The following is a 16,893-nucleotide window of genomic DNA, read 5'->3' as shown; positions in this document are numbered from 1 at the left end:
AAAGACCTGACATGTAGTCGCTCAATTAATGTTTTGATCATAAATTCATCAATATATGTACAAATGTCTGGAAGGAACATCTAATCCTTGGCCACTGCCTTCTATCCTTTCAACTCATATTCTAGAACCCCTTCTGAGGGCCCGTCCTTCACAGGGATCTTGAGTCTATCATCCCTGCCACTGTCACACAATCCATCACTCCCTTCCTCACCTGCTTAAATTCCATGTCCCACCACTGTAATCGTACCATTCAAACACTACAGCTCCCCTGTCCCTCTCCCCCATGGTAGCCAGTAATATTCCCAAACCCCAATTTGTTCCATTCTAGACATCCACCTTTTCTTTGCCTGAACCAGAGCAACTGGTCACTGTGAAGGAAAGACATGCACCCGTTGTCTGCTTTCACTTTATTATCATGACTATAAACCTCAATTAGGCCCAACACTGCTCTGCATTCACATCTAAGCATATAGTCTCCAATACAATCACATACATTTTCTCCCCCCTTAATCCAGTCTTTTCTTTTTTTAATTTTCTTAAAGTTTATTTATTTTTGAGTGACAGAGAGACAGAGCATGATTGGGGAAGGGCAGAGAGAGAGGGAGACACAGAATCTGAGCAGGCTCAAGGCTCTGAGCTCTCAGCACAGAGCCTGATGTGGGGACTGAACCCACAAACTGCGAGATCATGACCTGAGCTGAAGTTGGACGTTCAACCAAGTGACCAACTAAGTCACACAAGTGCCCCAACCCAGCCCTTTCAATGATGAGATAATGATCTTCTCAAATAATTCACTGAGAAAATGGAAGAAACCAAGAGAAACTGTGAATATGCAAAAACACCTACACTGATACCCTTCTCTGCCTTCCTCGTAAAGGAAGAAGGCCCTGCTCCAAACAAAAGCAAGTTCTTCCCCTCAGTGTTCTAGATCGAATTCCTTATGGCATGGTCTGGAATTCACTTCTTTCACTATTCCTTCTCTCTCCTGAATAAGGAACATTTCCATCTTTAGTGGACATTTCTAGATCATACAAACATACTTAATTTAAAATGAAAATCTCCCTTAGCCCACATCACTCCTTACCCCCCACTACTGTCCCATTTCTTGATTTCCCTTCACATCAAAACTACTGACCAAAATTACCTACACTTACTACCTCTAGCCCCTCACTCCTGGCTCAGCCCACCCTAATTTGAGACATCAGTTTGACTTCTATCCCCACCATACAATAGAAACTGGTAGCCAACACCATATCAATAATATTTATCTTCATCTTACTCAGTTTCTTAATCTCTCAGAAAATTTTCATCGTTGACTCACTCTTACTTCTTAGAATTCTTTGCTATCATTCTATGATACCATACTTTATTTTCTGGATCTCACTGGCCACTGTCTCTCAAGTCCCCTTTACTGCTTTCTCTACTCAACATGTCCTGGCTCATTCCATGCTTATTCTTATTGCTCTGTGTAATCTCACCCAGCCAATACATGCTCCTCTCCTTGAAACCAGGGCAGATTTTTTGTCACTGCATCAACTGAGTATGGCAGAGTGACATCATACTTGGAAAAAATTCATGAGGCAGGTATGCATGGGCATGGGCAACGAGTTTGTCAATTTTTTTGTTCCTCAACCTGGACTCAAGGTAAGCTGAAACCCAGAAAGCAGCAACATCATTAACAGGAGAAGTTTTGCAGAGCAATTTTGCAATGTGTGTCCATGACCTTAAAATAAGTTCACTCCTTGACCCAAAAATTCAACTGCAGAGAATCAATCCTAGGTAAATATTCAGATATAACCAAAGAGTGTTACATCACAGGATTACTGTGAAGATTACATGACAAAATACATGTAAAGTGCTTAGCACAGCTCCTGCTACAATAATAAATGGATTATTAATAGTAAAAAGTAACGAAAGAAATTAAAATGTGCGACAAAAAAAAACCACAGCATTAAAACAAAGATGGCTTTATGTACATGGCTAAATACGTAGCCATTAAAATCATGCTATTATAGAAAAAATAATAACTCAATGAATTTAAACATATTGAGTATATGAAAAGGAATAAGAAAATAAAAATAGGTATCTCTGGAGAATTCTAGGGCACCAATCATCACTGATAACAGAGAACTAATGGGAAATAAAAGAAACATTTCCAGTATGAACTGTATTTCAAGGTAATATGACATCTAGTGAACAAAGAAAAGTTTTCAATATAGAAAAGTTCTAGCCAAAAGGGACAAAAAAGTGACAAAATTAAAAAACCACCATGATGCGATCTCTAATTAAGTCCTTTTGCATTCCCCAATGGTCACTTAATGAATAGCAAATGGATGGGAAACCCATTAGAGAAAAAGTCAAAGTGAAAAATTTGCAAAGAAGGAATCAAGCTGCCACCCCCAAACCCATGAATCATTCACAGCCTCAATAAAATTAAAGCAGGCAGACACAGTGAACCTCCTGACATGGGTTTAGAAAGTATACAGTATTGCCCATCTAGCACACATGCTATTCCCAACCCCTGGGACAAAAAGAGAAGAGGACTGAATCATGTGTCATATTGGACATAACTTTTAATCTAAGGTATCAGAGAGTTCTGAAAATGGACTGGCTACCAGAAAAATTAGGCAACAAATTCTATTTGCATTCAGTATAATAATGGCATTATAGCATATTAAAAAGTCCCTTTTTGAGACACATCCTGAAGTATTTGAAATTAAACTAACATGATGCCTGGTATTGGTTTCAAATTTTCCCATGAGAAAGTGAGTCTGAGGGAGGCAGATAAAACCATCATGGCATTGGTAACTATTGAAGTTGGGTGATGGGTACGTGGGCTCATCATACCTCTGCCAGTATATATGATTAAATCTTCACAACAAATATCTTAAATTACGCCATTACAAAGATTAATGACATGGAATATGTGTCACAAATATGTGAAACAGTCAAGATTACAAAGCAAAATAAACAAATAAATAAATGGCACCTGGCTGGCTCAGTCAGTATAACATGCGACTCTAAGATTGCAAAGCTAAACAAGGTGTCTTCATTATTCTACAAAAACAGGAGATGTGAGTTCAGTTTATTAAAGCGTCAAATGATTGTTGTAGGAACATGAAAAGTTTTTACTTTTTCTAGAACCTGCACTCTAGCCGCACTGTACTGAACCCTCTTCCTAACCAGGGAATGTGATTTGACCGCGGCACAGGCAGCAGACAGAGACATGGACTTCTGTTTATCTTCTCACAGTTGATGACTAGGGATTTAATTGGGACACACTAGCCTACTACATGAGATGCCCTGAATCTAAATTGGGGAGACTGAACTGACATAAAGCCTTCTGAACTTAAGCTTACTTCTTCCCTGTGCAAACTGGCTGGCTAGGAGGTGGACACAGAGTCCCAGGTTCCCTCTGGCACTCCCTTCCGCACCCACTACCACACACAATTCAGGGTGCCCTGTGACTCCTGATCCCCTCACATTCCTCCTTGGTCAATACCTCTATACTAGACCAAGACATGTTGGTCCCACCAAAAAATGAAAGTAATTGGTCCTGGAAGATGAATAAGTATAACTTTCTCAAGTGTTCAGCTATTCAAAGCTTCATTTTACTTCATAGTTTCATTCATTATTTAATCAACAATATTTACTGAGCTCTTACTAGGTGCAAAGCATCTCTAAGTCAGTTTGCCAAAAAGCTATTTGCTTAATGAACAAGTTATGAAAAACTGCAGGTGAGCATGACAGGGGCTGGTGGGGGTGTCGCCTCCTAGCAGGCAGTACCCTCCAGGGCCAAGGCCACATAGTCAGCCATGGATGACCCTTCAGGAGTGCATGCAGCCCAGGACTACTTATCAAGGAAATGCAAATGGGAAGCACAGGTAAATGAAGACCCAGGTTCCCCCACTGCCTAAGCAACACTCTCCTTGTAGCTGCAGCAACACTAAAACTTGAGAAAATTCCCAAAGGCCAATAAAATCATTCTCTCTGGCACAGATACATTAGTAGGTACATAAGTAGTCTCCGGTGGATTTATGACTCTAGGTGCATGGGCAGGAGAAGGGTCAATTTTCTCAGGCTCTCCCTTTTACCTCCCTCCTGCCCTGGACCCAAAGGAAAGACCCAGTGAGAGGAACAGTCTTTCTATCTTTCAAACCCAGTCTCTGTCATTTCATCAATTAGGAAAGGTAGGACCAGGGACGTTAGGAGTTTTACCCAAGTGCACACTATCTTCATCTAAGGTAGACTCATCTCACAGATCATATAAATTACATATCTAACATATAGCCTGAAGAAATCTAGACGAGTACACCCATAAGCAATTCTTTCATTTTCTGCCCATTCTTTTCCACTGAAAATACATGCAACATACCTCTAGAGTTCACAAAATACACCCGGGGACAAAGCATGGTACAGCAACATAACTTTAAGCTATGGAAGCCAAATGTCTTGGTGCCCTTCCTGATGCTACCATTGTTCAAACTATAGCTTCAAAGAAGCTACTCAATTTCTCTTAAGCCTCAGTTTCATCATCTATAACTAGAAATACTCATCTTCATTACCTCATATGATTGGTGTAAGAATTAAGTTCAAATAATTTTTTAACAGACTTAACACAGTGCCCAGTAAATATGACCTATTATTTTTTTTTTAATCAAGATTCATTTCAAAGGTTCTGTACTCTTAACTAGGATAAGTAAAAATTTGGTTCAACCGACAGGAAGGAAATGATAAGTAATCAATGGAATCCTAAGAATGTACCTCTAATCTAAAAGCATTAGAAAAATTATGATATATGGTGATCATAGATTAAAATATCTTTGTCCATCAAGTTTTCATTTGTTTTTATTTTTTGTTTTACATTCAGTGGATTTTAATGACATCAACTAGGTAATATTTAGACTCTACTTTCTAGAATTCCTAAGTTTTGTTTTCTTCTAACTTGCATTATTTGTTTCACTGTATTTGTTATATTCATGTCAAAAATAACATTCCTCCGGGCCACCTGGGTGTCTCAGTCGGTTAAGCGGCCGACTTCCGCTCAGGTCATGATCTCGCGGTCCGTGAGTTCGAGTCCCGCATTAGGCTCTGTGCTGACAGCTCAGAGCCTGGAGCCTGTTTCAGATTCTGTGTCTCCCTGTCTCTGACCCTCCCCCATTCATGCTCTGGCTCTCTCTGTCTCAAAAATAAAAATAACCGTTAAAAAAAATTTTTTTTTAAATAATATTCATCCAATGACAGAAAACTTATTAATCACTAATGTTTTCCAATTATTTTTTAACTGATCCCCTATCCCTCCTCTAAAATACACTTAAACACCATAATTAGTAAAGAGTATTCACTTTAGCATGTGGTATCAGCTTTATAGTCCTAGACTACCCTCAAATACTCCTCTTGCTTTGCTAAGCAAAACTCACGGGGCTGGACAAACATGGAAACAGGGCCAAATGCAGTGATCCTCACACATGAGGAAGAAGTGAAATCATGAGCCCCTTCCCTGGAGTTCTGTTGGGCAGCATGCAGTGACACTATAAAAAGGAGAAAACCTGTTTTGGGGACAGAATGATACAATATAAAGAGCACTTCTACATCAAGTCAGCATGTGAAGCAAATCAAGGGTTTACCATCATGATTTCAAAGCGATTGAGGAATGAAAAGGTTCTAGAATCGGCCTACAGAATGGAGGGTGGCACTCATACTCTGCTCTCCTAATTTGTATTCTAGGGAGCCCCCATTTCTCAGTGAGCCAGCAATTCTGGGCAAAGCTTCTAACCAATATTCTCTATGAACATATAAAAGAAATAGACCACATGGTCTGCATCCTGCTGGGGCTAAGGATGTACTTACAATGACTAAGGCTCATGATGCAGTACTTTAAATTTAGTCTATTTAGAACATACTATCTTAATTAAACATCCTTAGTGGAAATGTGTGTGTTTTTGTTTAGAAAGAGAGCTGCAAAGACAAGATACAACCAAACACTTACAATCTATCATCTGCCAAACAGATCCAGCAGAAGAAATAATCATGATGAAAACATGCTCCCTGTCCCTTACTAATAATAATACGCTATGACAATGTACTCAAATATTTGAGTGATAAATCCGAGGTCACACATGGGTAAAGGCTAAGTGTGAATTTGGTGTTTTATGTCCCATAACATCCTTCATTTAGAATTATCTGCTTTAGGAAAAAACCTCTTTGACCTCAGCTGCAGCAATTTCTTACCCGACACATCTCCAAAGGCAAGGGAATTAAAAGCAAAAAATGAACTATTGGGACCTCATCGAGATAAAAAGCTTCTGCACAGCAAAGGAAACAACCAACAAAACTAAAACGCAACCATCAGAATGGAATAAGATGGCACAAAAACAGACACATAGACCAATGGAATAGAATAGAAACCCCAGAACTAGACCCACAAACGTATGGCCAACTCATCTTTGACAAAGCAGGAAAGAACATCCAATGGAAAAAAGACAGTCTCTTTAACAAATGGTGCTGGGAAAACTGGACAGCAACATGCAGAAGGTTGAAACTAGACCACTTTCTCACACCATTCACAAAAATAAACTCAAAATGGATAAAGGACCTGAATGTGAGACAGGAAACCATCAAAACCCTAAAGGAGAAAGCAGGAAAAGACCTCTCTGACCTCAGCCGTAGCAATCTCTTACTCGACACATCTCCAAAGGCAAGGGAATTAAAAGCAAAAGTGACTTACTGGGACCTTATGAAGATAAAAAGCTTCTGCACAGCAAAGGAAACAACCAACAAAACTAAAAGGCAACCAACGGAATGGGAAAAGATATTTGCAAATGACATATCAGACAAAGGGCTAGTATCCAAAATCTATAAAGAGCTCACCAAACTCCACACCCGAAAAACAAATAACCCAGTGAAGAAATGGGCAGAAAACATGAATAGACACTTCTCTAAAGAAGACATCCGGATGGCCAACAGGCACATGAAAAGATGTTCAACGTCGCTCCTTATCAGGGAAATACAAATCAAAACCACACTCAGGTATCACCTCACGCCAGTCAGAGTGGCCAAAATGAACAAATCAGGAGACTATAGATGCTGGTGAGGACGTGGCAAAATGGGAACCCTCTTGCACTGCTGGTGAGAATGCAAACTGGTGCCGCCAAATCTGGAAAACAGTGTGGACGTTCCTCAAAAAATTAAAAATAGAACTACACTATGACCCAGCAATAGCACTGCTAGGAATTTACCTAAGGGGTACAGGAGTGCTGATGCATAGGGGCACTTGTACCCCAATGTTTATAGCAGCACTTTCAACAATAGCCAAATTATGGAAAGAACCTAAATGTCCATCAACTGATGAATGGATAAAGAAGATGTGGTTTATATATACAGTAGAATACTATTTGGCAATGAGAAAGAATGAAATCTGGCAGTTTGCAGCAACGTGGATGGAACTGGAGGGTATTATGCTAAGTGAAATAAGCTAGGCAGAGAAAGACAGATACCATATGTTTTCACTATATGTGTATCTTGAGAAACTTAACAGAAGGCCATGGGGGGGGCGGAGTGGGGGGAAAAAGTTACAGAGGGGGAGGGATGCAAACCCTAAGAGACTCTTAAGGACTGAGAACAAACTAAGGGTTGACGGGGGTTGGGGGAGAGGGGAAAGTGGGTGATGGGCATTGAGGAGGGCACTTGGGATGACCACTGGGTGTTGTATGGAAACAAATTTGACAATAAATTATATTGAAAAATAATTAAAAAATTAAATTAAAGCATAAAAGAAAAGAATTACCTGCTTTAAATTTATACTCTAAGAGCCTACAAACACATCATTGGTATTTTTTTCCTTTTGTGTATTTTTAATGGTTGAAAGAAGAACAGAATATGACTGCTATATTTTGAAAGGGGTCAACATAAGTTCCATATCTTACACAAAAAGAGAATTATGCAGAAGTCGTATTATGTTAGGTTTTTTCCTGATCTTCTAGCTCAGCTGTATCTACCTAATAAACTTCTTCTGATAGCCCATATTATCTATCAACTGAAATAATGAGAGGAAATGAGTTGTTGGCAAGCAAATTTAGCGTTAGACATTAAAGATAATTGCTTAACTTTAGTATCCTGGTGAATACAGAGATATCACATATTGTGTATCATCATGTGCTGATGGTCTGTGCTGGAGAAATAAGAAAAAGCATGTATGACGGTCCAATTATGATCAAATAGAAACTAACAGGTCTAGTTTCAGATACCAATGCTGCAAGCTTTACAATAAGAGGAAGACCTCCTTAGCATAAATGCCTAGGGTTGTTTTGAGGCAAGACAAATCTATAGTCAAATCACTGAACACATCATAGGAAAAACAAGTCATAGGACAATGAGGATAACTAACGCTCAGTCCCTACCTGCAGAGAAGATAACCTCAGCTCATGAATGGATATGAACAGAACGAGAATGAAGCTCTCTGTTCTCCCTGGACAGAACCCCCTCCACCTGTAGACAGCATGGACTAGACACTTTTCAAGGAAGCTCCCTCCTCTGAGCACATCATCAGCTCAAAATTCCAGGCAAGAAAGAAACACGTCAATATTTAAACTTTATAAAACACTTGCAGATTGGCCTGCAGATGTGCTGGTTTTCTGAGACCTCAATAATATGTACCTTTATAATTGTTTTGAAGAAGTTGACTGCTCTGTGTGGTGAACTTAGACTCATTTTTGATGCAATTTGTTACCTGACACTGATAATATGGAAAAGAGTAGTAATAAATGTATTTGACATCAATTATAATAAAACGTCACACTGAGAGCATTAAAAAAGTGACTTTGGAATCAATTGATGTCATATACCACATCAACAAAATGAAAAACAAAAATCATACGATCAATTGATGTAGAAAAAGCATTTAACAAAGTACAACATCCATTTGTGATAAAACTCTCAGCAAACTAGGGTTAGAGGAAACATACCTCACATAATAAAGGCCATTTATGAAAAACCCACAACTAACATAATATTCAATGGTGAAAATCTAAGGTCGGGAAGGAACAAGACAAGGATGTCCCTTCTCACCACTTTTATTCAACATAGTAGTAGAAGTCCTAGCCACAGCAATCAGACAAAAAGAGAGAGAGAGAGAGAGAGAAAAGAAGGAGGAGGAGGAAGAGGAGGAGGAGGAGGAGGAGGAGGAGGAGGAGGAGGAGGAGGAGAAGAAGAAGAAGAAGAAGAAGAAGAAGAAGAAGAAGAAGAGGCAGCAGCAGCGGCATCCATATTGGTAAAGAAGAAATTAGACTGTCACGACTTGCAGAAGACATGATACTATACACAGAAATTTCTAAAGCCTCCATCAAAAAGTTACTAGAAGTAATAAACGAATTCGCTAAACTGACAGGATACAAAATCAATACCCAAAAATCAGTACTATTTCTATACACTAATAACGAAGCAGCAGAGAGAGATATTAAGGAAACTATCTCATTTACAATTACACCAGAAAGAATAAAATAACTAAGAATAACTTAACTAAAGAAGTGAACAGCTTGTACTCTGAAAAAATATAATACACTGATGAAAGAAATTGAAGATGACAAACAAATGGAAAGATATTCCATACAAATGGATTGGAAAAATTAATATTGTTAAAATTTCCATACTAGTTACCCAAATCAATCTACAGATTTACTGCAATCCTCATCAAAATACTAGCAGCACTTTTCACAACACTAGAACAAATAATCCTAAAATTTATATGGAACCACAAATAAACCCCAAATAACCAAAGAAATCCTGAGAAAGAAAAACAAAGCTGGAGGTATCACAATCCCAGACTTCAAGATATATTCCAAAGCTGTAGGTCAAAACAGAATGGTATTGGCACAAAAACAGATACATAAATCAATGGAACTGAATAGAGATCCCAGAAATAAACCCATGATTATATGGTCTATTAATCTATGATAAAAGAGGCAAGAATATACAACAGAGAAGAGAAAGTCGTTTCAATAAATGCTGCAAGAAAAACTGGACAGCTACACTTAAAAAAAATGAAACCATGGCCAACATGGTGGAGAAGTAGGGGGATCCCTATGTAAGTCATCTCTCAAACAAAGAAGTGCTGACACCAAAGGACTTTGAACCCCAAGAATCTGGAAGGAAAGGAAACTGAATCTACGAGGAAGAAAACTGGAAAACATGAGAAATGATAGCTCAAGGCTACTTCAAGGAACAAATCAAAGCACAACTTGTGGAGGGTCCAAAACATCACTGTGAGTAGAGAAATAAAATAACCAAAGTCACAACAACAGAGAGCAAGTAACACTCTCCAAAAAAGACCTCCTGAAGGGCCAGGCCCCGGACAGTGTATGACCCCCCCCTTAAATAGAGCAGTGCGTGCAGGTGCAGAGCACATAACAAGATTTTAAAATTCCTAAGGGTCAGAAAACTAGCCAAAATGATGAAACGGAAGAATTCCCCTCAAAAGAAATTCTAGGAAGAGGTGACATCTAAAGAATTACTCAAAACATATATAAGCAATATAACTGAACAAGACTTTAGAATAATAATCATAAAATTAATGCTGGACTTGAAAAAGGCATTGAAGACAGCAGAGAATCTATCACTGCAGAGATCAAGAAATTTAAAAATAGTCATGATGAATTAAACGATGCTATAAATGAGGTGCAAAATAAAATGCAGGCAGTCACAATGTGGATTGAAGAGGCAGAGGGGAGAAGAGGTGAATTAGAAGATAAAAATATGGAAAAAGAAAAGGTGAGAAAAAGAGAGATTAAAAAATCCAGGATCAAGAAGAGGGATTAGAGAACTAAGTGACTCAATCAAACGGAACAATATCAGTATCATAGGAGTTCCAGAAGAAGAGACAGAGAAAGGGGCTGAAGGTGCACTCGAACAAATCATAGCTGAGAACTTCTCCAATCTGGGGAAGAAAACAGACATTGAAATCCAAGAGGCACAAAGAACTCCCTTCAGATGTAACTTGAATTGATCTTCTGCATGACATATCATAGTGAAACTGGCAAAATACAAGGATAAAGAGAGAATTCTGAAAGCATCTGGGAATAAACGGGCTTTAACATAGAAAGGTAGACACACATAAGGGTAGTAACAGATCTATCTACTGATCCCTTAGGGGGATCCTAAGGGGGATTCTGTGAGTGAAATGTTGCAAGGACCACAAAGTACCAGAGACATCACTACAAGCATGAAACCTACAGAAAACATAATGACTCTACACCCATATCTTTCAATAATAACACTGAATGTAAATGGACTAAATGCTCCAATCAAATACATGGGGTATCAGAATGGATTAAAAAAAAAAAAAACCAGACCCATCCATTTGCTGTCTACAAGAGGCCCATTTTAAACCTTAGGGCACCTTCAGATTGAAATTGAGGGGATGGGGGCGCCTGGATGGCTCAGTCGGTTAAGCATCTGGCTTCAGCTCAGACCATGATCTCACAGTTCATGAGTTTGAGCCCCACATCAGGCTCTGTGCTGACAGCTTAGAGCCTGGAGCCTGCTTTGAATTCTGTGTCCCCCTCTCTCTCTCTGTTCCTCCCCCACTCATGCTCTGTCCCTCTCTCTCTCTCTTTCAAAAATAAATAAAAACATTTTAAAAAATTTTTTAAGAAATTGAGGGGATGGAGAACTATCTATCACAACACTGGAAGTCAAAAGAAAGCTGGAGTAGCCATACTTACATCAGACAAACTAGACTTTAAACTAAAGACTGTAACAAGAGATGAAGAAGGGCATTATGTAATAATTACAGGGTCTATCCATCAGGAAGAGCTAACAATTATAAATGTCTATGAGCAGAATACATGAGCCCCCAAATATATAAAACAATTAATCACAAACATAGCAATCTTATTGATAAAAATGTGGTAATTGCAGGGGACTTTAATACTCCACTTACAACATTGGACAGATCATCAAGACACAGAATCAGTAAAGAAACAATGGCCCTGAATGATACATTGGACCAGATGGACTTGACAGATATATTTAGAACTCTACATCCCAAAGCAGCAGAATATACTTTCTTCTCAGTGCACATAGAACACTCTCCAAGATAGATCACATACTGGGTCACAAATCAGCCCTCAGTAAATATAAAAGAATTGAGATCATACCATGCACACTTTCAGATCATAATGCTATGAACCTTGAAATCAACCACAGAAAAAGTCTGGAAAACCTCCAAAAGCATGGAGGTTAAAGTACATCCTACTGAAGAATGAATGGGTCAACCAGACAATTAGAAAAGAAATTAAAAAATACATGGAAACAAATGAAAAATGAAAATACAACAATCCAAACCCTCTGGGATGCAGCAAAGGCAGTCTTAAGAGGAAATACATTGCAATTCAGGCCTATTTCAAGAAACGAGAAAAATCCCAAATACAAAATCTAACAGCCAGCACACCTAAAGGAACTAGAAGCAGAACAGCAAAGACACCCCAAACCCAGCATAAGAAGAGAAATAATAAAGATCAGAGCAGAAATAAACATACAGAATCAAAAACAAAAAACAAAACAAAACAAAAAACCAGAAAAACTGATCAATGAAACCAAGACTTGGTTTCTTGAAAAAATTAAACAACATTGATAAACCTCTAGCTAGGCTTCTCAAAAAGGAAAGAGAGAAGACTCAAAATAGATAAAATCATAAATGAAAATGGATTTATTACAACCAATCCCTCAGAAATACAAAGCAATTATCAGAAAATACTATGAAAAACTATATGCCAATATGAAAAACTATATGCCAACAAACAGGACAACCTGGAAGAAATGGACAAATTCCTAAACACACTCACACTCACACTACCAAAACTCTACCTGTAAGAAATAGAAATTTTGAACAGACCCATAACTACTGAAGAAACTGAATCAGTTATCAAAAATCTCCCAACAAATAAGAGTCGTGGACCAAATGGCTTTTCTGGGGAATTCTACGAGACATTTAAAGCAGAGTTAATACCTATCCTTCTCAAGCTGTTCCAAAAAATAGAAATGGAAGGAAACATGTGGAATCATTCTATAAAACCAGCATTACTTTGATTTCCAAACCAGACAGAGATCCAGCAAAAAAAGAGAACTACAGGCCAATATCCCTGATGAATATGGATGCAAAAATTCTCAACAAGATACTAGCAAATCGAATTCAACAACATATCAAAAGTATTATTCACCATGATCAAGTGGGATTCATTCCTGGGCTGCAGAGCTAGTTCAATATTTGCAAATCAATCAAGGTGATACATCACATTAATAAAAGATAAAAACCATATGGTCCTGTCAATAGATGCAGAAAAACATTTGCAAAATACAGCATCATTTCTTGATGAAATCCTCAAGAAAGTCAGGATAGAAGGAACATTCTTAATCACAGAAGCCATTTATGAAAAGTCCACAGCTAATATAATCTTCTATGGGGAGAAACTGAGAGCTTTCCCCCTGAGATCAGGAACACGACAGGGATGTCCACTCTCACCGCTGTTGTTTAACATCGTGTTGGAAGTCCTAACATCAGCAATCAGACAACAAAATGAAATAAAAGGCATCAAAATTGGCAAAGATACTTTCACTTTTCACAGACTGCATGATACTCTACATGGAAAACCCAACAGACTCCACCAAAAGTCTACTAGAACTGATACATGAAATCAGCAAAGTCGCAGGGTACAAAATCAATGTACAGAAATCAGTTGCATTTTTACACACCAAATATGAAGCAACAGAAACAGAAATAAAGAAACTGATCCCATTCACAAATGCACCAAGAACCCTAAAATAAATACCTAGGAATAAACCTACCAAAGATGTAAAAGATCGGTATGCTGAAAACTATAGAAAGCTCATGAAAGAAATTGAAGATACAAAGAAATGGAAAAACATCCCATGCTCATGGATTGGAAGAATAAATATTTTTAAAATGTCAATACTGCCCAAAGCAATCTACATATTCAATGCAATCTAAATAAAAATTGCACCAGCATTCTTCTCAAAGCTAGAACAATCCTAAAATTTGTATGGAACCATAAAATATTCCAAATAGCCTAAGTAATATTGAAGAAACTAAACCAAAATGGGAGGCATCACAATCTCAGACGTTAGCCTCTACTACAAAGCTTAATCATCAAGACAGTATGGTATCGGCACAAAAACAGACACATAGACCAATGGCATAGAATAGAGACTCCAGAATTGGACCCACAAATGTATGGCTGACTAATCTTTGACAAAGCAGGAAAGATTATCCAGTGGAAAAAAAGACAGGCTCTTTAACAAATGGTGCTGGGAGAACTGGACAGCAACGTGCAAAAGAATGAAACCAGACCACCTTCTTACACCACACACAAAAATAAACTCAAAATGGATGAAAGACCTGAATGTGAGACAGGAAACCATCTAAACCCTAAAGGAGAAGGCAGGAAAAAAGCCTCTCCGACCTCAGTCACAGCAATTTCTTACTCAACACATCTCCAAAGGCAAGGGAATTAAAAGCAAAAATGAACTCTTGGGACCTCCTCAAGATAAAATGCTTCTGCACTGCAAAGGAAACAATCAACAAAACTAAAAGGCAACTGACAGAATGGGATAAGACATTTCCAAATGACATATCAGATAAAGGGCTAGTATCCAAAATCTATAAAGAACTCACCAAACTCCACACCCCAAAAAACAAATAATCCAGTGAAGAAATGGGCAGAAGACATGAATAGACACTTTTCCAAAGAAGACATCCAGATCGCAAACAGACACATGAAGAGATGCTCAATGTCACTCATTATCAGGGAAATACAAATCAAAACTACAATGACATATCACCTCATGGTGGTCAGAGTTACTAAAATGAACAAGGCTATAGATGCTGGGGAGGATGTGGCGAAATGGGAACCCTCTTGCACTGCTGGTGAGAATGCAAACTGGTGCCACCACTCTGGAAAACAGTGTGGAGGTTTTCCAAAAAAATTAAAAATAGAATTACACTATGACCCCGCAATAGCAGTGCTAGGAACTAACCCAAGGGATACAGGAGTGCTGATGCATAGGGGCACATGTACCCCAATGTTTACAGCAGCACTCTCAACAATAGCGAAATTATGGAAAGAGCCTAAATGTCCATCAACTGATAAGTGGATAAAGAAGATGTGGTTTATATATACAATGGAATACTACTTGGCAATGAGAAAGAATGAAATCTGGCCTTTTGCAGCAATGTGGATGGAACTGGAGGGAATTATGCTAAGTGAAATAAGCCAGGCAGAGAAAGACAGATACCATATGTTTGCACTATATGTGGATCTTAAGGAACTTAACAGAAGACCATGGGGGAGGGGAAGGGGAAAAACTAAAGTTACAGAGAGGGAGGGAGGCAAAGCATAACAGACTGAGAACAAACTAAGGGTAAATGGGGGGTAGGGGGAGGGGAAAGTGGGTGATGGGCAAGGGAGGAGAGCACTTGGGATGAGCACTGGGTGTTGTATGGAAACCAATTTGACAATAAATTATACTTAAAAAAATAAAAATAATAAAAATGAAAATTAAAAAAATGAATCCAGGCTACTTTCTAACATCATGCACAAAAATAAACTTGAAATGGATTAAAGACCTAATTGTGAGATCTGAAATCATAAAAATCCTCTGCCATCTGCCGTAGCAACATTTTTCTAGGTATGTCTCCTAGGGTAAGGAAAACAAAAGCATAAATTATTGGGACTACAGAAAAAAAAAACCACAAAAAAATAAAAAAAAAACAAAACAAAACAAAACAAACTTTTGTACAGCAAAGGAAACCATCAACAAACTAAAAAGACAACTACGGAATGGGAGAAGATATTTGCAAACGCTCTATCCAATAATGGGTTAATATTCAAAATATATAAGGAACTTACACAAATTAACACACACACACACACACACACATCTGATTAAAAAATGAGAAGAGAGGGCATCTGGATGACTCAGTCAGTTAAGCGTCCAACCTTGATTTCTGCTCAGGTCATGATCTCATGGTTGTAAGATCAAGTCCCAACTCAGGCTCTGCACTGGGCGTGGATCCTACTTAAGATTCTCTCTCTTGGTTGCTCTTCCTCTCCCTCCCCACCCCCACTCATGTTCTTTCTCTTCCTCAAGAAAAAAAAGAGAAGAGGACCCGAATAGACATTTTTCCAAAGAAGTCATACAGATGGCCAACAGACACATGAAACATGCTCAACATCACTCATAATCAAGGAAATGCAAATCAAAACCACAATGAGATATCACCTCACACCTGTTAGAATGGTTAAAATCAAAGTGACAAGAAATAACAAGTATTGTCAAGGATGTAGAGAGAAAGGAATCCTCTTGCACTGTTAGTGGGAATCTAAATTGGTACAGACACTGTAGAAAATAGTATGGAGGTTCCTCAAAAAATCAAAAATAGTAATACCATATGATCCAGTAATTCCACTATTGGGTATTTACTCAAGGAGAATGAAAACAGTAATATGAAAAGATATATGCACATGTATATTTATTGCAGCATTATTTACAATAGCCAAGATATGGAAGCAACCTAAGTGCTCATTAATAAATGAGTTGATAGGAAAATGTGGTATTTCATACAATGAAATATTACACAGCCAAAAAAATGATGGCAACATTCCATCGTGACAACATGGATGAACCTAAAAGTATTATCACTAAGTGAAGTAAGTCAGACAGAGAAAGACAAATACCTTAAAATTCTACTCATAAGTAGAATCCAAAAAGAAAAAAATGAATAAACAAACAAAAAGCAGAATCAAACCTATAAATACAGAGAACTGATGGTTACCAGAAGAGGGGGAAGAGGTGGCATTGGGAAACATGGATGAAGGGAAA

The 16,893-nt window shown here is 38.2% G+C and overlaps 1 protein-coding gene across 2 annotated transcripts in view; it reads right to left on the bottom strand.

Moving 5' to 3' along the window:
- Positions 1-16,893, bottom strand: part of FMN2 (formin 2) — a 393,129-nt gene that overhangs the window by 352,366 nt on the left and 23,870 nt on the right. The gene's annotated exons all lie outside the window — the stretch shown is intronic.

Source organism: Acinonyx jubatus, chromosome E4, assembly GCF_027475565.1.
Source record: "Acinonyx jubatus isolate Ajub_Pintada_27869175 chromosome E4, VMU_Ajub_asm_v1.0, whole genome shotgun sequence".
Lineage (NCBI taxonomy): Eukaryota > Metazoa > Chordata > Mammalia > Carnivora > Felidae > Acinonyx > Acinonyx jubatus.
This window is presented reverse-complemented; position numbering and strand designations above follow the sequence as displayed.